The 23,849-nt window shown below is 38.8% G+C and overlaps 1 long non-coding RNA gene across 2 annotated transcripts in view; it reads left to right on the forward strand.

Annotated features, from left to right (window-relative positions):
* LOC122703413 overlaps nt 1–23,849 on the forward strand; it is a 115,603-nt gene that overhangs the window by 66,783 nt on the left and 24,971 nt on the right. For both annotated transcript variants that reach the window (XR_006343484.1, XR_006343485.1), the window contains exon 2: nt 1,434–1,568. This is a non-coding gene — a long non-coding RNA (uncharacterized LOC122703413). The remainder of the gene's footprint in view (nt 1–1,433; nt 1,569–23,849) is intronic.

Raw genomic sequence — 23,849 nt, forward strand, 5'->3', positions numbered from 1 at the left:
AGGTATCATTTCTCTCCTTGGTGAACTGTCAGGCTCCTCTTTATGAATCTGGAACATTACAGGTGGCTGAAGTAGATTCTCATTGTTAGTAACTGGTCCAAACCCTTGTTTCACTCCCTGTGACTTATAGTCCTGTTGCCTCGGATCAAAGGATATTCTGAGTTGCACAGCATGTAATGCAGATAATTGAACTTTTATTAAGGTGAAATTCACATAACATAAAATTAGCCATTTTATAGTGAAGAATCCAGTGGCATTTAGTACATTCACAATATTGTGTAACTAGCATCTATGCCAAGTTCTACAATATTTTCATTGCCCCATTAAGAAATCCCCTACTAGACTTCCTTAGTGGCACAGTGGATAGGAATCTGCCTTCCAATGCAGGGAACACATTGGTCTGGGAAGATCATATGGTGATGCTTAGCAACTCAGCCCATGAGCCACAACTACTGAAGCCCACGCTCCTAGAGCCTGTGCTCCACAACAAGAGTATGTGCGTGCTAAGTCACTGCAGTCATGTCTGACGCTTTGCAACCCTATGGACCGTAATCTGCCAGATTCCTCTGTTCATGGGATTCTCCAGGCAAGAAAACTGGAGTGGGTTGCCATTTCCTACTCCAGGGAATTTTCCCAACCCAGGTATTGAACCCATGCCTCTTATGTCTCCTGCATCGGCAGGCAGGTTCTTTACCACTAGTGCCAAAGAGAAGCCACTGCAATGGGAAGCCCACGCACTGCCACAAAGAGTGGCCCCTGCTTGTTGCGACTAGAGAAAGTCTGTGGAGAGCAACGAAGACCCGGCACAAGTCAAAAAAAAAAAAATCCCATACCTCCCTCCCTCCAGATTTTGGTAACCATCAGTCTGTTCTTTGTCTTATAAATTTACCTATTCTGTAAATCATATAAATGGATTCATATAGAATGTTACTTTTGTATCTGACTTCTTTCACTGGACACAGTGTTTTCAAGGTTTGTCCACATTGTACCATTATCAGCACTTCATTCCTTTTTCTATGACTGAATAATATTCTGTTATATGTGCCTGTGTACATACTAAGTTGCTTTAGTTATGTCCAACTCTTTGCGACCCCAAGGACTGTAGCCCATCAGACTCCTCTGTCCATGAGGATGAAGTGGGTTGCCATGCCCTCCTCCATCTGTTATACGTGTATACCATAATTTGTTTATCCATTCATCTATTGATGGGTTGTTTCCCCCTGTTGGTTATTGTGAATAATGCTACTATGAAATTCATATATAAGTGTTTGTTTGAGTACCTGTTTCAATTCTTTTGGTTATATACCTGGGATGGAACTACTGGGTCACACAATAAACTCTGTTTAACCTTTTAAGAAATTGATAAACTGTTTTCCTAAATTTACTTCTGAAGGGAAAAACCCATGGCATTAATGCAATGAACATTTTCTTAGTAGGAGGAGCACATCCCTGTGAGCCTCTAAGGAGAATTCTCTGAAGACTCAAAGGGCATAAAGTTATTGACAGCAAAGGTGTTTTAGCCAACTGACCTCTGCTCCTGGACAGACAGAACTAAAGCAACAATCTAGGTAAGTTTCTGCCACGTGTTCCTTGAAATACTTCCATCAGTGCAGATCTATTGCCCTTTGGCCACATTTGTACTATAATTAACCTCAAAGTCAATTAAGAGAATTGCTTTAAGGGAAGAAGCCAATTCTGATGAGGTCTGTTCTGAGAAAAAAAAATCTGAAAAAAAGTTTAAAGTTGCCAGGAGTCAGGTTTTTGCCCTTTCAGCATACTTTGACTGTTTGACTAAAATTAATTACCATTTAGTTTTCACATAAGAAGACATCTGCCTATTTTCCTAAAAGCTGTTGCTCTGCTGTGGGCAAACTGGTATGAAGACTAGTCTAACTTGCTTGTTGTAGAAATAGACTAGAGTCTTGAAAGCCCATGCCTGTGTTCAGTTTTCTGAATGTCCTCATAGACATTTCCTTTTGTAACATTGATATTGAAGATATAGTAGATATTGAATGGTAGACAGCCAACACCTATCCTACAGTGCCAACAAAGAGGCAATGTTAGGATGTCTGACCTCTTGATACAGGAAACACTTTGCCATCCCTGTAACCACATGCTAGTCAGGATGAGCAATGGAATCACAACCTTAACAGAGTTAAGATGAACTAAATTAGAAACAAAACCCTCCTCTTTCTTGCAGGTTTTATTCAAGTTAATATAGTTGACATAATGTGCCCAAATAGTACACCCAGAAAATGAGCTCATCCATCAGGAATCTTGCCATGCTGTAATTCAGAATTACTCCTCAGAGTTACAAAGCCATTACGGTCTGAGTGACATGGCTGCCAGAAAACGAAACCTCAGAACACTGCGTAGCCTGAGTCAGAGGAACTGCGCCTTGGCTGCTGATCCACTGTGTCTATAATATTTCAGCCCTGATCCCTGATCCCATGCTGCTTGAGTCACATGCTCTTGGAGATAACTTCAAGTTTAAACAGGAAGGTCGAAAGAGGACAGGGAGGCAAGGGAGCCGTGCAGATGCACTCTTCCATCAGATGTCACAGGAACAGATTAGGTACATCAGACCACGTGGGGTCTCCCTCCCTCACATGGCAAAAAACTCCTTGAGGAGGGTTCACAAGTTCCTGGGAAGAGAGGAATGTTTATGCTTGTGGAGAAACAAAATGTCCCTGAGGTAGAATATTTGAACCCAGTTATACATAATTGGTGGTAGTAGACAGGAGAAAGCCTGACATTTCAGACTCTAACCATATTCAGGAGGATCTGGTTCATAGGAAAGTTTATGTTAAAACCTTAAGTATCAGTTTCTCTTTATCCCAGGTTATCATCTTGAGGTGCTAAGCTAGCTGGACCCCGTTATAAGTTTGATTAACGTTTTCCAAGGACAGGAGGAATTATTTTTCCTATGAGAGTTGATATTTATTTCTCAGTAATTTCTCTTCTTGAGCTTTTACAGAACTCTTAATATGTGAAGCTACTCTTGATACATTTAAAAAATCTTGAGAAGTGTATCTGATCCAAGCTAATAACATAACAATATTTTTTAGATGATACCTGGGTATACTGCTTACATAAACTGAGTCCAGGCTTCACGTTATATTAGAGTTTGTCAGGTGATGTGCTTTTAGCTGGCACATAGGGCCCTTACTTCTTGCCAGAGCAGAGGGCAAGTTCTTAGTAAACGTGCAAGGTTCATATGACTACTGAGAGTTGATTTGGCCACTAATGAGAGTCTAAGTTCCTTTAAACCAAAATAGGAATCAGGCGTCACATCAGCCCTGTGAAAGCTCCAAGAACTATTCCTGTCTCTAGTACAGGGAAAAGTGAATTGCAGAACCTCAATGAAAACAAAATCCATAAATGTTGCCATACCCATCTAATCTTGCATTCTGACTGAAGCAGAAGTTCAAAGGGAGTTTTGTGGAAGGGAATCTTGGTTTCTTCAGTATCAGTCCTCAGGAATATGTTTCACTTTCCATAAGTAAACTGCTATCAGTCCACTAAAGATAGGGTTTACCTGACCCTATGGAAGCTATTTCTGCAACCAATGTACTCCCAACTTCACAGTCTATGACTTACAATGGAAAGGATCCTTTCATTTTATACTAAAATTATGACAGCATTCTCTCCTACCGGCCTGTGTGCTGGAAATTCACTTCTCTCAAAGTGCCCTCAACAATATCTGAAACTTTGTACTACCTTTGTTGGTATATAAAGCTCTCTGAAATAGAGCTTTCCCAAGTGTCCCCTCTGGCCTTCTCCTTGCTGCGTTGACCTTCAGGAGTGTTCTCTGTCATGGACTTAGTTCTCTCCACCAATGCCCACTGTTGCCCCCACTTTAGCTTCGGGAAAAAGAAACTCGTCCCTTTGGTCTGAATAGAACATCCTGATAATACTTTCCACTTTTCAGTGTGGCTAAGAAGTAGATACAAGGCTTTTCCAGGCTACGGGTACCTTACCCCAAGACCTCAAGTGCTGATTATTTTCGTCTCTGAGCTGCTGTTGTCTCTACTGCCATTCCTGACAAAAACAGAAGCTTAATGATGCTACTGCCCTGAAAATAGCTAACCACCCGCACAAACCTGCTCTTCATATTTCAAGGTCTAGGGACAAATGGATCCTTAATCCAGAGACACATGGAAGCCCCTCCTTCCACAGTACATAGTATCACTTTTTTTCCTACATGGGGATTAACCATGTCTCAAGATTATTGATGGTAGAAATATCCATTCTCTAAAAGCAAAAGCCTATATTCACTCAACCACCCAGCCCAACTGGTATCCCCTGGTTCCAATAATACAATCTCAAAATGGTACATAGTGACCAAAGTCAGGGTCATCTCTTTTAACCATGGTCACATTTTTACATTTGCACTTTCTACTATTACTATTTCTTGGGTGGAGGGATCTCTAGATGCAATAATGTGTCAGTCAGGGTCCAGCATGTGTCTGGACATGGATTGCATACTCCATTCAATTGAAGGAAGTTAGTAAACGCACTATTTACAAGATATGGGCAAAGTTTATAGACATCAACAAGGGATAAACGTATCTGGGGAGCACAATAGGGAGCTGTTACTGCCCACAAGTCTTGAGTGGGCAAGGGAGGATATGTTTCCCAGAACCCAGAAAGACTATGGAGAGAGCTGTCTGACAAGAGTGGCAACTTGCAGTAGATAGACTCAGCCAACCCTGCACAGCATGGTAGAGAGCGAGCTGGGGAACAAATATCCCAACCTCACTCCCCTCGACCTCCCCGTCTCCTTCCTCTGGGCTTCTCATCACCACCTCACTGGCCAGACCCAACCCTGGCCAGAGGGAAAGGGAATTTGTTGATACTGTCCATATTAGTCAGCCTCCCAGGGCCAGAGCAGGGCAGAGAAGGATAACGATTAGACATGAAGAGGCAAAAGAAGGTGTCTAGGAAAATAACTTGTGAAACTCAACAGCTTTAATTTTTCTTTTCTTAAAAGTTTTCATAAAATATTCTAATATTAGTGTAAGTATTCTACCAGTAAACTCACCTCGTCTTTGCCTCTTGATTTCAAAACCTGTAACCTAGAAGTCATTTTTTTCCCAAACATAATATCCCTAATGATTATTGTTGGTCCCTACACAGCAACAGCCCTTGCTCCTCAAGCACTTTATTATATTTCTGTGCTCCTTCTGAATATCTCTCATGGTTTCATTAAGGTGCAGCAATTAAAACTCTACACTTTATTCTAGAAACATGCATCTTGGGGTAAGAATAAGACATATGCTAAATCAGTCAGAGTTTTAAGAGCAGTAAAGCTAAAAAAAAATTAGGAAAACATAAATTACAGCAGTATTAAAAGTTGCAACAATTAAGAGGTAGTTAGGAGTTATTAGGAATTAGCACAACATGGACCATAAACTGAAATTCATAGCAGGCCTTGGAGTAGAAGTCTCCATAAGTTTTAATATATTTTTCATGGCTTGAAAGTGATCCTGTTTGGGGGGAGTATTTTGCATTTGTTGTTCAGTCACTCAGTAATGTCCAACTCTTTGTGACCCCATGAACTGCAGCATGCCAGGCTTCCCTGTCCTTCACCATCTCCTGGAGCTTGCTCAAACTCATGTCCATTGAATCAGTGATACCATCCAACCATCTCTTCCTCTGTCGTCCTCTTCTCTTGCATTCAGTCTTTCCAACATCAGGTCTTTTCTAATGAGACAGCTCTTCACATCAGATGGCCAAAGTATTGGAACTTCAGCATCAGTCCTTCCAATTAATATTCAGGATTGATTTCCTTTAGGATTGACTGGTTTGATCTCCTTGCTGTCCAAGAGACTCTCAAGAGTCTTCTCCAAACCCACAGTTCAAAAGCATCAATTCTCCAGTGCTCAGCTTTCTTTATGGCCACGTATGACTAGATGCATGACTACTGGAAAAACCAAAGCTTTCACTAGACAGACCTTTGTTGGCAAAGTGATGTCTCTGCTTTTTAATATGCTGTCTAGGTTGGTCATAGCTTTTCTTCCAAGGAGCAAATGTCTTTTAATTTTGTGGTTGCAGTCACCATCTGCACTGATTTTGGAGCCCAAGAAAATAAAGTCTCTTACTGTTTCCATTGTTTCCTCATCTGTTTGCCATAAGTGATGTGACTGGATGCCATGATATTCATTTTTTGAATGCTGAGTTTTAAGCCAGCTTTTTCACTCTCCTTTTTCACTTTCATCAAGAGGCTCTTTAGTTCTTCTTCACTTTCTTCCATATATCTGAGATTATTGATATTTCTCCCAACAATCTTGATTCCAGCTAGTGCTTCATCCAGCCTGGCATTTCTAGTGATATACACTGCATATAAGTTAAATAAGTAGGGTGACAATATACAGCATTGATGTACTTCTTTCCCGATTTGGAACCAGTCTGTGGTTCGATGTCCAGTTCTAACTGTTGCTTCTTGACCTGCATACAGGTTTCGCAGAAGGCAGGTAGGATGGTCTGGTTCCCATCTCTTGAAGAATTTTCCACAGTTCATTGTGATCCACACAGTCAAAAGTTTTAGCATAGTCAATGAAGCAGAAGTAGATGTTCTTCTAGAATTCTCTTGCTTTTTCTATGATCCAGTGGATGTTGGCAATTTGTTCTCTGGTTCCTCTGCCTTTTCTAAATCTAGCTTGAACATTTGAAAGTTCTAGGCTTACATACTGTTGAAGCCTAGATTGAAGAATTTTAAGCATTACTTTGCTAGTGTGTGAGATGAGAGCAATTGTGCAGTGGTTTAGACATTGTTTGGCATTGCCTTTCTTTGGGATTGGAATGAAAACTGACCTTTTCCAGTCCTATGGCTGTTGCTGCGTTTTCCAAATTTGCTGACATATTGAGTGCAGCACTTTCACAGCATCATCTTTTAGGAGTTGAAACAGCTCAACTGGAATTCCATCACCTCCACTAGCTTTGTTCATAGTGATGCTTCCTAAGGCCCACTTGACGTCACATTCCAGGATGTGTGGCACTATGTGAGTGATCACACCATCATGGTTATCTGGATCATTGAGATCTTTTTTTGTATAGTTCTTCTGTGTATTTTTGCCCCACTTAATATCTTCTGCCTCTGTTGCTGCTGCTGTTGCTAAGTCACTTCAGTCATGTCTGACTCTGTGCGACCCCATAGATGGCAGCCCACCAGGTTCCGCTGTCCCTGGGATTCTCCAGGCAAGAACACTGGAGTGGGTTGCCATTCCCTTCTCCAATGCATGAAAGTGAAAAGTGAAAGTGAAGTCCTACTCTTCGCGACCCCGTGCACTGCAGCCTACCAGGCTCCTCCGTCCATGGGATTTTCCAGGCAAGAGTACTGGAGTGGGTTGCCATTGCCTTCTCTTGTGTTAGGTCCATACTATTTCTGTCCTTTATTGAGCACATCTTTGCATGAAATGTTCCTTTGGTATCTCTAATTTTCTTGAAGCAATCTCTGGTCTTTCCCATTCTATTGTTTTCTTCTATTTCTTTTCACCAATCTCTTAGGAAGGCTTTTGTATCTCTCCTTGCTATTCTTTGGAACTCTGCATTCAGATGGGTATATCTTTCCTTTTCTCCTTTGCCTTTTATAGCATAATTAATTAACACATGACTAGATATGAAACGTGCCTAAGTCTAGCACCCAAATAAAATTCTAAATGTAATAATATCAGCAAAGCCTGAAAGGGGTAGGGATGAGGGTGTGGATGGACAAGGAAAGAAAAATCAATTAAATATTCCATTCCGTTTGAGAAGAAGTAGCTATTAATTTTTTGTGTCTGTATAAAAATGTAGGCTTAAATATGTAAGAGCCACCATTATCACTATAAAAATAGAAATACAAAATTTTAAAACAGTAAATAGAGAAGAAAAGGAATTACAGAAGTTACTATCTAGACAAAATCAGGAAAGGAAAAAACATGCAAGAAGAAAACATAAGTTGGAAACATAAAATATGACAGGCATAACACATTCTTCCTCATTACCCATCTGGAATTCATCTTTGACTCCTCTCTCATTCAGCATGTCTATGTGGTTGACTCACTTGGGTTTTCCTTGAAAATATCTCTTATGTCTGACCTTTAAGTTCCTATCGCCACCCCTCTAGCTCCTTTGGCCCTGAACTAATGCAGTGGCTTTAGCACAACATAGCTCTCACCTTGGCCTCCTTGCAGAAACTAGAGCAATTTTCATAAAACATCACAACCCTGCTCAGAAGCCTTCTAGGGTCCCCCTTCCTTACCATTTACCCTTCCTATCTGATTTTTAAGACCTTACTGACCTTTATGACCCTTACTAATTGTGTTTCATCTATTCTAAGACACTTGTTTTTTGTTAGTGATGTTATTTTATTTAATTGTCTGTATTTTCAAGCAGTTTTAGGTTTATAGAATGATTGAGTAGAAAGTACAAAGAGTTCCTTTACACCCTGTCATTGCCCTCCCCACTGTTTCTCCTCTTATAAATAAACATGCTATAATATACTATGTTTACTTCAATTGATTAACCAATACTGATACATTAATTGTAACAGAAGTCCATAGGTTGCATCTGGATAATTACATGAATCCACAATTACAGTATCATACAGAATCATTTCACTGCCTTAAAAAATCCCATGTGTTCCACCTAGTCATCCATTCCCCACCTCACTCTAGCCACCTGAACTTCCTAGCAACTACTGATCTTTTTGCTCTCTCCAAAGTCTTGCCTTTTCTAGAATGTCAAAGAGTACGAATCATAAACTTATAGTTTCTCAGACTGGCTTCTTTCACTTAGCAGTATGCTTTAAAGTTCTGCTGTATCCTGTGCTATTCAGCATTCATTTCCTTTATTGATAAATAACATGTCACCCCATGAACATACCACAGTTTATCCATCTATTTCTTTTATTTGAATATAGTTGCTTCACACTGCTGTGTCAATTTCTGCTGCGTAGCAAAGTAAATCAGCCATATGTATACGTATATCACCGCTTTTTGGATTTCCTTCCCTTTCCATCACCACAGAGCAATGAACAGAGTTCCCTGTGCTATATAGCAGTTTCTCATTAGTTACCTATTTTATACATAGTAGTGGTATATATCAATCCCAGTCTCCCAATTCCTCCCACCCTCTCATCCCCCCTTGGTATCCATGTTTGTTCCCCATGTTCATGTGTCTATTTCTGCTTTCCAAATAAGATAATCTTTAGCGTTTTTCCAGATTCCACATATATGTGTTAATACACAATATTTGTTGTTGTCTTTCAGGCTTACTTCACTCTTTATGACAATCTTTGGGCCCATCCATGTCTCTGCAAATGATGCAGTTTCATTCCTTTTTATGGCTGAACAATATTCCATTGTATATATCTACCACATTTTCTTTATCCAGTCTTCTGTTGATGGACATTTACGTTGCCTCCATGTCCTGGTTATTGTAAATAGTGCTGAAGTGAACGTTGGGGTGCATGTGTCCTTTCAAATTCTGATTTTCTCTGGATGTATGCTTAGGAGTGGAATTGCTGGGTTAAATGATAGTTCTGTTTTTAGTTTTTTAAAGAACCTCCAGACTGTTTTCCATAGTGGTTGTACCAATTTACATTCTTACCCACAGTGCAGGAGGGTTCCCTTTTCTGTACACCCTCTCCAGCCTTTATTGTTAGTAGACTTTTTGATGATGGCCCTTCTGACTGGTGTGAAATGATACCTCATTGTAGTTTTGATTTGCATTTCTCTAATAATTAGTGATGTTGAGCATCTTTTCATATTTTGGTTGGACATCTGTATTTCTTCTATGGAGAAATGTAAAACACATTTTTTAAATGATGAAAACATCTCTGAAATCAGAGTGCATCTTGCAATTGATACATTTGTGCCATCTTAGATTTGATAAAATATTGTTCTCTTCTCAGGTCTTGGCTTGGATATAGGACACCTCAGTCTTAGAAAAAACAACTTCTCGTTTTGCTGTGCTGACTCTTTCATAGCTTCAAAATCTTGTTCAAACATTTCTCACTGTCTAGGCATTCCTGTTCTGCTGTATCTCTTCTTATTTAGGTCCATCTGTAAGGCCCAGCTCAAAGGCCATCTCCTCAATGAATGCCTTGTTCACTATCTCAGCTGAAAAACAATCCTTCCCTTTGGAACCTCTCAGTTCTTTCTTTGTAAGACTAGCAACTCTTATCAAATAGTTCCATTTAGTTTAAATACTTGTATACATTTTTGGTCTGTACACAGAAGTCCAAGAGTTCTGCAAATGACTTGAGAAGGCAGTGAAAATTGTGACATTCTGTAGAAGAGTGTAGGCTTGTTTCATTAATGTACTCCAGGACATTTGAACAGTTTCTTTAAAATCTGTGGTGCTGTCATTCCGGAACTCAGTTAAAGCCCTGCTCTGAGCTGCCCTCTAGAGGTGGTACATCATCACTGAGCCAGTTGAGTTCAGTCGCTCAGTCGTGTCTGACTCTTTGCAACCCTGTGGACTGCAGCATGCCAGGCTTCCCTGTCCTTCACCAACTCCCAGAGCTTGCTCAGACTCATGTCCATCGAGTTGGTGAATCTTTCCCAGCATCAGGGTCTTTTCCAATGAGTCAGTTCTTCACATCATGTGACCAAAGTACTAGAGTTTCAGCTTCAGCATCAGTCCTTCCAATGAAAATTCAGGACTGATTTTCTTTAGGATGGACTGGTTGGATCTCCTTGCAGTCCAAGGGACTCTCAAGAGTCTTCTCCAACACCACCGTTCAAAAGCATCAATTCTTCAGCATTCAGCTTTCTTTATAGTCCAACTCTCACATCCATACATGACTACTGAAAAATACATAGCTTTGACTAGACGGACCTTTGTTGGCAAAGTAATGTCTGATTTTTAATATGCTGTCTAGTTTGGTCACAGCTTTTCTTCCAAAGAGCAAGCATTTTTTAATTTCATGACTGCAATCACCATCTGCAGTGATTTTGGAGCCCCCAAAAATAAAGTCTGTCACTGTTTCCATTGTTTCCCTATCTATTTGCCTTGACGTGATGGGACCAGATGCCATGATCTTAGTTTTCTGAATGTTGAGTTTTAAGCCAACTTTTTCACTCTTCTCTTTCACTTTCATCAAGAGGCTCTTTAGTTCTTCTTCACTTTCTGCCATAAGGGTGGTGTCATCTGCATATCTGCTGCTGCTGGGTGCTAAGTCGCTTCAGTCGTGTCTGACTCTGTGTGACCCCATAGATGGCAGCCCACCAGGCTCCCCCGTCCCTGGGATTCTCCAGGCAAGAGCACTGGAGTGAGTTGCCATTTCCTTCTCCAATGCATGAAAGTGAAAAGTGAAAGTGAAGTCGCTCAGTCGTGTCCGACTCTTAGCAACCCCAAGGACTGCAGCCTACCACAGGCTCCTCCGTTCATGGGATTTTCCAGGCAAGAGTACTGGAGTGGGGTGCCATCGCCCTCTCCGTCTGCATATCTGAGGTTATAGATATTTCTCTCAGCAATCTTGATTCCAGCTAGTGCTTCATCCAGGCCGGCATTTCACATGATGTACTCTGCATATAAGTTAAATAAGCAGGGTGACAATATACAGCCTTAACATACTCCTTTCCCGATTTAGAACCAGTCTGTTGTTCCATGTCCAGTTCTAACTGTTGCTTCTTGATCTGCATACAGATTTCTCAGGAGACAGGTAAGGTGGTCTAGTATTGCCATCTCTTGAAGAATTTTCCACAGTTTTTTGTGATCCACACAGCTAGGGAGACTCAAGACCTGGAATCAGCAAGAGATACTGGAAGGCATGCAGCTGGGAAGGGAGCTGTTAGGACAGGCTGCTCTATCTGCAGGACTCACTAATTGGCCCTGTTCCTGGGAGTAGCTGTTGAAAAGGTCAAGTTTTGAAAAACCATGTTGCTTAGAGATTGTCAGCTCTCTCTACCATCCTCCCATGAGTCACCATGATGTCTTGGAAGGGTGGGGCTGGTTGGGAGACTTGGTTTTTCAATTTACCCTTCCCTCAGGGAATCCAGACTAGAGTGGAAGTCCAAGAACGCTGGGTTACCTCCACTGGCACCTTCGGGGAGATTGTCTGTAACCCAGCCCTGTCAGAGGGTGTAGCCTGGGAAAAGAAGGCTATGTGTCCATGTCATCATCTGCGGTAGATTCTTCTCAGTTATAGCTCATTTTGAACTCTCCCAAATTATATGCATGAATCTTTGCTATAATACACTCACAGAGCTTACTCAGAGCAAACTTTCGTGGCCACAGAAAGAGTAAAAAATCTTCTCAAATGCCCTCTTGCTATTGCCATGACTTTTTGTGACTAAATTTTAAATGACTTGTGAAATTTCCCGCTGAATTCTGTTTCTTGAGGATAATGCCATTTTTCTATAAGGGCCTCCCAGTTAACCATCTTCCTATGCGTAATGTCTCAAGCCTCAGTCTCTACCAAATGAGGGCATAGATTCAAGAAGTTTGAGGTCCCTGCCAGCTTCAGCTTTCTAACATCTGCTTGCTGCTCTGCAGAGCTCACCTCCCATGCACTGGATTTATGCATTAATAAGTTTGAAGCTCACTTTTCTCTGAGGCAAGATGGTTGGCATGATGTGATCTGGGCATGTTGTTGAACATTTTCTGTAGGATGTGACTGCTCTCCTTGCTTTCATATCAGGAGGCCTTGCATAAAGGTCACAATTATTGAGTTGATTTCCCCAAGAGATGGTTTTGTTTAAACAATTTTTTCCTCATTAAAATAGTCAATAAGTATGTATTACAGAAAATGTAGACAATTCAGAATATTATAAAGAGGGAATTAAGAATCATTTAAACTCGGATCTGTCATTGTTAACACTATGGCATGTATCATTACAGTAATTTTTTCTGTAATAATATAGTCAGATGATTTTTTAAAATGTTTGATATAGAATTGGAATCACACTTGCCAACCTTTTTTTTTTTCATTTTAACCTGGCTTTTCTCCCTTACTGATAAATGAGTAAGTTTCCTTTGTCATCATACGGTTAGCAGTGTGGACTCGGCAGCTAGCCTGTCTGGATTTGAATACCAGCTTTGTTATTTACTTGCTGTGTGACCCTTAGGCATGTCCTTTAATTAATAAAGGTACTGCAGTTTCCTTGTCTGAAAAATGGGAATATTAATTGTTCCTAATTCAAACAGTTGTTGTGAAAATTTAAGTGAGTCAACATTTGTCAAGTAGTTAGAATAGTACCTGACAAGTAGAAGTACAGGGTTTATATCAATAGGACTAGCTTTGGCTACTATTACTGCAGTAGTATTTTCTTCTACAATGTCATTTTATTTTTTTTTTTCATTTATTTTTATTAGTTGGAGGCTAATTACTTTACAATATTGTAGTGGTTTTGTCATACATTGACATGAATCAGCCATGGATTTACATGTATTCCCCATCCCGATCCCCCCTCCCACCTCCCTCTCTGCCTGATCCCTCTGGGTCATCCCAGTGCACCAGGCCCGAGCACTTGTCTCATGCATCCAACCTGGGCTGGTGATCTGTTTCACCCTAGATAATAATAAAAATACAATGTCATTTTAAAGACTGGATAAGATTTCATTGTGTGGAATATAGCATAATGCATTTAATTAAGGTCCCATTGTTACATAGTGTTCTACTTTCTTGATATTATGAACAACAGTGCAAATAGACTTCCTTTTAAAAAAAATTATTGATATATAAAGGAAATCAACCCTGAATATTCGTTGGAAGGACTGATGCTGAAGCTCCAACACTTTGGCCGCCTGATGCAGAGAGCTGACTCATTGGAAAAGACCCTGACACTGAGAAAGATTGAAGGCAGGAGGAGAAGGGGGAGACAGAGGATGAGATGGTTAGATGGCATCGCCGACTCAATGGACATGCATCTGAGCAAACTGCAGGAGATAGTGGAGGACAAGGAAGCCTATCATGCTGCAGTCCATGGGGTCACAAAGAGTTGGACACAGCTTAGTGACTAAATAACAAAATCGTTGATTTACAATGTTGTGTTTAACTTTTGCTGTACAGTCACTCAGTTATTCATACATATTCTTTTTCTTACTCTTTTCCATTATGGTTTATTACAGGATTTTGAATATAGTTCCCTGTGTTTTACAGTAGGTCCTTTTTGGTTACCCATCCTATATATAATTGTCTGCATCTGCTAATCCCAAACTCATAGTCTTTGCCTCCTCTTCCTCCACCTTTGCAAACACAAGTCTGTTCTTTATATCTGTGAATCTGTTTTTGTTTCATAGATATGTTTGTTTATGTCATATTTTAAATTATACATGTGATACCATATTAAATGTCCTTCTTTCATTGTGTTTGTAACAGGACAGTCTATATACCAGGTAAGGAAGGAATACAGTGACAGGAAGTAGAAGTACCATGTTTTACCTTCTTGGTTTTGAACTTGGTTGGAGAGGCAGAGAGAATGTCATTGCCTCCCTTTTGCCTGGAATGCTACTGCTCAGAAACTATTCAGACTTTTGGGCACTACCCAGTCTAATATCTGAAAGTCCTTCCTAGACTGAATCACCAGTAATCCCATTCTCAGATCCAACTGGAGAAGGATCCTTGGCCAGCTATGTCATATACTTCTAGTTCTTCATGCAGGAGCTATCATAAAATGACTCAGCTCTATGGGCTCAGCTGCAAGGAAGGCTTGGGGATATTTACTAAACTCAGCGTGTCGCTGGAGCCTCCATCTTTTCCAGGCTGTTTCATGTAAAGGTCCTGTCAGAGATGATCCCATTCTGTCTTAAGACTCAATTCCTGCAGTTATCTTTCCCAGCACTACTGGAGAGAATGGGAAGGGACTTTCTTCTCTGTTCTAATCCTCTGTCCTTAGTTATGGGAATGATTCCAATGTATTCTGATAGCATGAGACCAGTATCCTCTCTACAGGTTGAAGGAGTTACAGACTCAGAGGTATCAGGTGGCCTCATGGAACAACTTTATGTAAAAAAGCTGTGCCAGTGCAGATGAACACTACTAATGGGCATTATTTGTTGGAGGGTGAGTGAGGACAATGACTTATAAGATCACCTTCAAACTCTACATGGGAAAGTCTGTTGAATGGTTGTTCTTACTATCTCTCTGTTAAGTGTACCACCAACGAAATCACTCCTAGTCCAAAGTACATAACCTACTATAATATATCCTAGAAGATTCACTTCTGAATTTCTGCCTTTGTTATCTACTGGTTCCTCTGGAAAGTATTACCTCCTAGGTTCCCTGGAAGATTCTGCCCACCCTCTGTCCTATAAGGTACTGGCTAAATACACTTCCTAGAGAATTCACTTAACGCATGGAGGCAGGAGAACTCTTCCCTAACCTCAAGTGTGTTCAGTCAACGGGACATTTAACATGGTGCCATGGGCCTATGTTTCTGCCACGTGGGTGGAAACCTTAGAATATAAGGATGACACCACTAACCTTAAATAGAAGGAGTGGTGAGATGGGCAAATCTAGAAGATTTACTGTTAGAAGTCAGGGTAGTAATTGTTCTTATGGAGGGAAAGGAGTATAGGGGAGGCTTCTAGGGGGCTAACAGTCTGCATTTTGACCTGGGTCCTGGCTACATGAGTGTCTTCATTCGTGAATGTTCAGTGACCTGTACACTCATGATAAGTGTTCTTTTTGTACGAGTGTTTTACTTCAATTAAAATAATTTTTTAAGAAGAGGATAAACAAAGGGCGATCCACCTCTGTTAAGACTAGTGGCTCTTTCCTAGGGCTACCAGATTTAGCGAATAAAAGTACAGGATACTCAGTTCAAATAAACAGCAAATGATTTTTTAGTGTATGTATGTCTTTTTATTATTTTATTATTTCATTTATTTTTATTAGTTGGAGGCTAATTAATTTACAATATTGTAGTGGTTTCTGCCATACATTGACATGAATCAGCCATGGATTTACATGTGTTCCCCATCCCGATTCTCCCTCCCACCTCCCTCCCCATCCCATCCCTCTGTGTCATCCCAGTGCACTAGCCCTGAGCACTTGTCTCATAAATCCAACCTGGGCTGGCGATCTGTTTCACACTTGATAATATACATGTTTCAATGCTATTCTCTCAGATTATCCCACCCTCGCCTTCTCCCACAGAGTCCAAAAGTCTGTTCTATACAACTGTGTCTCTTTATCTGTCCTGCATATAGGGTTATCATTACCATCTTTTTAAATTCCATGTATATGTGTTAGTATACTGTATTGGTGTTTATCTTTCTGGCTTACTTCACTATGTATAATGGGCTCCAGTTTCATCCATCTCGTTAGAACTGATTCAAATGTATTCTTTTTAATGGATGAGTAATATTCCATTGTGTATATGTATCATAGCTTTCTTATCCATTTGTCTGCTGATGGGAATCTAGGTTGCTTCCATGTCCTGGCAATTATAAACAGTGCTGCAGTGAACATTGGGGTGCACATGTCTCTTTCAATTCTGGTTTCCTCAGTGTGTATGCCCAGGATTGGGATTGCTGGTATGTCCCATGCAATATTTGGGACATATTTGTACTATAAAAGTATTTATTGTTTATCTGAAATTTAAATATAGGAGGTAGAAATGAGAGAATAAGTGCTGTAGTATTTCACTTTCTCCATTCCTCCTTCATTCATACCTCTCTCCTCCTGTTTTGGGTTTCTCATTACCACATTCATATCAAAGAAAAGAGGGAAAAAAAGATAAGCAAAAGAAATAAAGTAGTGCCCAAATCGTTTATGCTTTCATTGTTTGAATCTGCAATTCTGTTGGTTGGTGTTTCTGAAAATTCAATCCTGATTTGTCTATGTTATTTTTTTTCTTCCTTCCCCCGCCCCCCTCTCTATTTCACCCTTCCTCAGAACTTTGTAACCTTTGCTCAGATGGAAGTTGAATCCTTCTCAGTATAATCAGTGTTTTTCCTGCCTTTTCCTACTAGGTTTCATAGACTAACCTTGAAAAATCTATTTGTTATTGACCTCTGAAAGGTCACCCTTCCTTTTTCTCTTTCCAACAATAATATGCACCTGGGACATTTCAACTACGCTTCTTATACACATTTGAACCAAGTTTTCAGAATTCTACCTTCCTTTTCTATAATTTCCACTCCTGAAGGTAAAGAAATTCAAGTCCAAATTATTAATTATAACAAGTCCTAGTTATCAGAGACAACTAGGCTCTGTCAGCAAATGGAATCAAATGCCAAAGGTTTTGTGCTTTGCCATATTTTCAGTTCATAGAGATGGGCATAATAAAGTGAAATTATTTCCTGCTTCCCTGAAGGCATCCAAGTTGTGATTTTTGTAATGCCAAGACAACTACCCACTTAATTTAGATTAAAATTCTCAAGTCAAAAATGATTTTGATATACTTTTATTTAAACAATAAGTACATCTCTTGAAATGCTTGAGGAGAGTATGAAACGTGGGGAAAAGGAAGTTACACCCACATCAAAGAAAGATCATAATGTATCTCAATAACCGATATTTGGAACCTTGGCTCTAAAGACTGTAGCTGCCTGATCTTTTAAAAAGTGAGTGAATTTTCTGTAATGTTATCACTGATGTATATTTCTGATTGAATCACTTCAGTAATCATTGACCAAATTGTTTCTGAATGAGCAACACGTTTCCACATTATTTTTCACACAATTGATTGAGCAAACTGGCTATCTTGTTGTGGAAACTCAAACCTTTTAAAATCATGTATACATATATGAATCATGAATATATATATCCATTACTCCTTTTAAACCTTTTAAAATCATGTGTGTATATATATATATATGGAGATATATATACCATGTATATGTATATGGAGATATATATATTCTTTACTCCTGTGTTAATAAGTTTTACTGTGACCAATTTCCTTTGCAGAGAGAGAGAGAGAGAGCAAGAAGGAGAGAGAGGATGGGGGTATAATGATAGAGACTCAGTGTGTGCAGAGGAGAATTTAAAAGTATGCAAAGACAAATTAGTATAAAAGCATCATAAATAAGGCAAAAAAGGTTTTAATTTTTATGAAACAGTATTAGCATATACACATAAATCAAGTAGCTCTGGTTTTTCAGAACACTTTATAAGTATTACTAAAAGGTTTATTAATCAGTAAATGATGTAGACAACTGCAGAATCTTTAACACTGAAATTGTATTTTCTCTTTTTTGGAATAGTATTTTCAACTCTGAGAGTTCCATTGCAAATACAATAGTGACCTTTAGCAGCTAAATAACCTCCCAGGAACCTGCTGGGTTGTTACCAATTACTTACCAACTATTGCTCTTATAGTCTCCGATGTTCCTTTGACAGAGATCTCTAAAGTCTATCCCCAACCTACTTTTACACCTGTATCTCCCACAACCTCCAATTGCCTTGGGTTATTTCTGATCTGGTATCTTTTTTGGTTCTGTGCCCCTGGGGCTGCCAGAATACCAGCTCCTTCCTGCCCACCCAAATCCTCCCCCCACTGTCCAGGACTGGCTCAGACCCACCACCTTCATTAAACTATGTCTGCCTTCTCTCGTTCACAGCCATCCTCTCTTTGCCTACCTATATTGCTGGATCACTGTATCACTATTGTGGCATTTTATTGCATACTAGCCTGTATCAACATCTGCAGTGTTTTCTTAAAGAGTTATTTAACATTCATGTATGTTTGAACATACTTGTTGTAAATGATAAAGTTTCATACTAATGCACATGTTATTATCATTATTAACTAGTTTATAACACTCCCCAAGTTATGGGGATTGTGCATAGATTTTTGTATGACATCAGGGAGAGCAGTGCATACGCCATGGTCCCTCTGAAAATACTTTCTGATGAATGAATGCATGGAGGGTCAGTGGACTTGGAGCTAAACCACCGTAGTTTGCATTTGACACGTTATCTGTCTGAATTGAAAGTAATTATTTAATCTCCACTTCAGTTTCCTTATTTATAAAATGGGATAATAATGGTACCTACTTCATAGAATTGCTTTGAGAATTAAATGAAATCATACATGTAAAGTGACTTACAAAGCATGCTTAGCACACAAGTATTCCATAAGTATTAGTTATTTGAATGAATGAACAAAACAGAATGGACTACTACATTTTAAAATCTAGAAAAAATAATGACTGTTTTTATTATCCCTAGAATGCTGAGTGCAAAATAATATAGTACATAAGAATGTTAAGGGAACTGAGTATTCTCTTTAAGATATGTCATGCATGCATGCTAAGTCCTATCTGACTCTTTGTGATGCTACGGACCATAGCCACCAGACTCCTCTGTCCTTGGGATTTTCCAGGCAAGAATACTGGAGTGGACTGCCATTCTCTCCTCCAGGGGATCTTCCTGATCCAGGGATCAAACCTGTGTCTCTTAAGTCTCCTGCATTGGCAGGCAGGTTCTTTACCACTAGCACCACCTGGGAAGCCCTCAAGATGTGTCATGATGTGTATATTTATTCCTGAAGAGACTTTTCAGGGTGAAGTTTATATTCAATATTGTTTTGTATTTTTCAAATAAAAATTCATGTAAGGTTTATATAGAAGAGATTTTGGTACACTTGTTTTTCTAGACATCACTGAATAAATAACATTGCTGCATATTCCTTTGTTTTATGTTATTTAGAAGATAGCACTTAAAAGCAGCAATTAATTCCAGATGATTTCCTGTTTATATCTGTGTTGAGCTACTTTTGTAAAAAAGTATGGGTTAATTTTGAAGTAGAAAATGATAATAGCAATTTCATGAGGAACTTCTTGAAAAATATTTGTTTCTAAAAGTTTCTCAAAACATTTCTCAAAACATTCCTAGGTTAATTTAGCAAATTAAATGTCTTCTGTCAAATTTGTTATGATTAAAACATAAAGATTTCCATCACTAATGATTTACACATGTATCAACCTTAAATCAAGTGAGTTTTATTGCTCTGTGGAGCCATCTGCTGGTCAGTGGTGTTATAGGTATATAAAATTTTTTGAAGGAATGAATCTGTGACTCTAGCAAAACCTACAGAAAATATCCTTCCAGATATAAAAAATGAGAGCAATTTGGCTCTAAGATAATGGAGACAATCACATTTAGAAAACAAATAGAGTGTATATTGGGGGAAATTGTTTCATTCATTCAGCAAGTTTTTGTAAACTTCTCCCTGCTAATTGAAATGAGTAAAACATGTGAAACTGAAACTGTTAGTCGCTCTGTCATGTCTAACTCTTCCATGGAATTCTCCAGGGAGGAATACTGCAGTAGGTAACCATTCCCTCCTTCAGGATATCGTCCCAATCCAGGGATCAAACCCAGGTCTCCCACATTGCAGGCAGATTCCTTACCAGCTGAGCCACCAGGGTATATACACACACACACATATACTTTATAGTATGTAGTTTTTTGAAAGCCATATAGATCAATAGTATTAGAGATGAAAGTCATGGTACTAACGGTGCCCACAGGAGGTTAGGTTGTGAGCAAAAATGCTATTGTTGATATTACTGTTGCTTATAACAGAACTAAGTTAATAAGTGTATTTTACGAGCATGCATGTGCATTGATTTTACCCCCCAATTTGATTTACAGCATTATGTTTCTATACGTCTTTTGTAATGTGTGAAAGTGAAAGTCGCTCAGTTGTGTCCAACTCTTTGTGACCCCATGGACTGTACAGTCCATGGAATTCTCCAGGCCAGGATACTGAAGTGGGTAGTCTTTCCCTTATCCAGGGGGATCTTCCCAATCCAGGGATCAAACCCAAGTCTCCCACATTGCAGGCAGATTCTTTACCAGCTGGGCCGCAAGGGAAGCCCAAGAATGCTGGAGTGGGTAGCCTATCCCTTCTCCAGTGTATCTTCCCGACCCAGGAATTGAACTGGCATCTCCTTAATTGCAGGTGGATTCTTTACAAACTGAGCTATCAGGGAAGCCTCTTGTAATGTGTTCACATTTTTTATTTCTTACACCATGACATTTCCCTATGTAATTTAATTTTCATCTTTATATAAACATTTATATATTTACATTATATTTATTACATGATATTTATATTATGTAAATATCATTTACATATTATATATTACAAATATGAATTGTATTAATATATGTATTACATGTATATGTTTATATACACATATGTATACATGTTATGTGTATATTACATATATTATACCTTATATGTATATTATAAATAGAAATTATAATTACATAAATATAAATTATATTTATAATATAATACATTGTATTGTATGTAATAAAATGTATTTAGCTCTGATATTATACTTATTATTTATATATTTGTTATTTATATGTACCTATTATATATTAACATGATATAACATACTTTATTATATGGTATATATATATTTAGCTCTGATCTTTTTCCTTCAGCAGCTGTTCAATGGTATCCTAGATAAATTTTACATATATCCTTGAGTATTACCTTTAGGACAATCTGCTTGGCATTTTTTGATGTGTATTATCAAAATGTAGAAGGCTAAGGTTGTTTCTGGTAGGGATTTATTGGGATGGTGTGAAAAGAGCACAGAGCCAGGAGTTAAAATAGTTGTCTCAGTTTCCTCATTTGTAAAATTATGATAATTAACCTTTACAGCTGAATTTAACAGTTTTAGATGTACTTTTATAATAATTTCCTCTCCATCCTACTCCACAGGAAACCATTTTTCAGGTTAATTAGAATAACTGATTGTAAATACTTTGAACAGAGTAGAACAGGCTGTTCAAAGGGACAGATGGTCTAACTCTTGACCACCGTCTGCTAATGGTTCCACCCAGTCTGCCTGACTCTTACTCATGCCCTACTCTTGACCTCTTTAAACACTCATTGTAGTTTCCACCTACCATCTGAAGGCAAAGATGAAGGGTATATATAAGTAATAAGATACTGCTCACGTCTCTCTCAGGTCTTTAAAAGTCTTGCTATTTGCCTTATAATGATGTTTTTCGACTCTAATTCTTGTTTGTGTGTCATATAGTGTGCTAATAATAGATCAAGGTGACCTCTTGGTAGGGAAGGTTGAATAGAACCTGGCAATTTCTGGAGTCTTCATTTTGTATGACAGTCAAGAGGTAATAGAGAATAATGGGAAAATACTGGGTCAGACCTTATTTAATTTTAACATTTCATCTATTTGCTTGCAAGCACAATAAAATCATGATAAAGCATTGAAAGAATGTAAGAAACAAAAGAGATGCCTTTGATTTGAAAGTCACTGTTACATGGACTTGCTAGCAGGATCTCTGTAGTTTTTTGTTACTTCCTGCATCAACAGCTCATGTGGGTGTTCTGATATCAGGGTTAGGTAAAGCCTTTCCCTCATGATGGCCTCTAGTGAGTGTCTATCATGTGTTTAACTCCTGTTCTTACTGTTGTGGTCTCACATTTAGAATCCATTATTCCCTAAGTCATAGTTTTTTCTGACTGATTATTGTTTATTAGTTATTCTCACCTGGAGCTTGTCTGTGGTAAGTTTTACATCATGTTGCTCTTCTTGCCTCATAGCTGAAATTTTTTGTTGTTGTTGTTCTTTGTGTTCTCTGAAAGTTTGAATCTCTATCTTATTGCACCTCTACTATTTCACAAGCATTTCCTCTACAGTTCAGGATCTCATACATCACTGAACTGTGTTTACATATTTTTAAAAAAAACTTTTAACCTCTTAAGCAAATACTGAAAACAATGTTTGAAAGTCACCAAGTAAGTAAATAATATTCAGAAACAAGTGTATTTCTTATAAACACCCTTATGAGCTGTATTAAGTTGAAAACAGGTATTGTAGACTGTTCTAAACTTAATTTAAAAATATGAAGTAAACCAATGCTTTGAGATATATGTAATTCCTTTAAAAAAATCACTGTACATTTGTCATAAGTTTGTAAATTAACAGTCAGTGGGAGTGAACCCATGAAATGGTAGCTGAGTCTCAGGATTTTTTCTGTTTACAAAATTACATTTTGTAAATGGAAAAAATATATTAATGATATAAGAATATTAATTGTACTTGCCTCATAAGTTTTAGTAAGCATTACAAATAAGATAATGTATGCAAAACCAATTATTGTGCTCAGTCAAAGATGGGGAAACCGTGGAAACAGTGACAGACTTTATTTTTTTGGAGTCCAAAATCACTGCAGATGGTGATTGTAGCCATGAAATCAAAAGATGCTTGCTCCTTGGAAGAAAAGTTATGACCAACCTAGATAGCATATTAAAAAGCAGAGACATTACTTTGCCAACAATGTCTGTCTAGTCAAAGCTATGGCTTTTCCAGTAGTCATGTACGGATGTGAGAGTTGGACTATAAAGAAAGCTGAGTGCCAAAGAATTGATGCTTTTGAACTGTGGTGTTGGAGAAGACTCTTGAGAGTCCCTTGGACTGAAAGGAGATCCAACCAGTCCATCCTAAACGAGATCAGTCCTGGGTGTTCATTGGAAGGACTGATGTTGAAGCTGAAACTCCAATACTTTGGCCACCTGATGCAAAGAACTGACTCAATGGAAAAGACCCTGATGGGGGCAAGATTGAAGGTGGGAGGAAAACGACAGAGGACCAGATGGTTGGATGGCATCACCAACTCAATGGACATGAGTCTGAGTAAACTCCAGGAGTTGGTGATAAACAGGGAAGCCTGGCGTGCTGCAGTCCATGGAGTCGCAAAGAGTCAGACACAACTGAGCGGCTAAACTGAACTGATTGTGCTCAGTCAGTTATTATGGTATAATATATTTTTACTCCCACTTGGAATGAAAATTGCAGAGAGAAAAAAAATCAGCTGCTAACTAACACAAACTCTTTTGTAACTGCTTCTGGAAAGGGCTGGTCTTGTGACAGACATGCTGGTGATGCTAAAGGAAAGAGAAGAACACATAACCTTT

This window comes from Cervus elaphus, chromosome 11 (assembly GCF_910594005.1).
Source record: "Cervus elaphus chromosome 11, mCerEla1.1, whole genome shotgun sequence".
Lineage (NCBI taxonomy): Eukaryota > Metazoa > Chordata > Mammalia > Artiodactyla > Cervidae > Cervus > Cervus elaphus.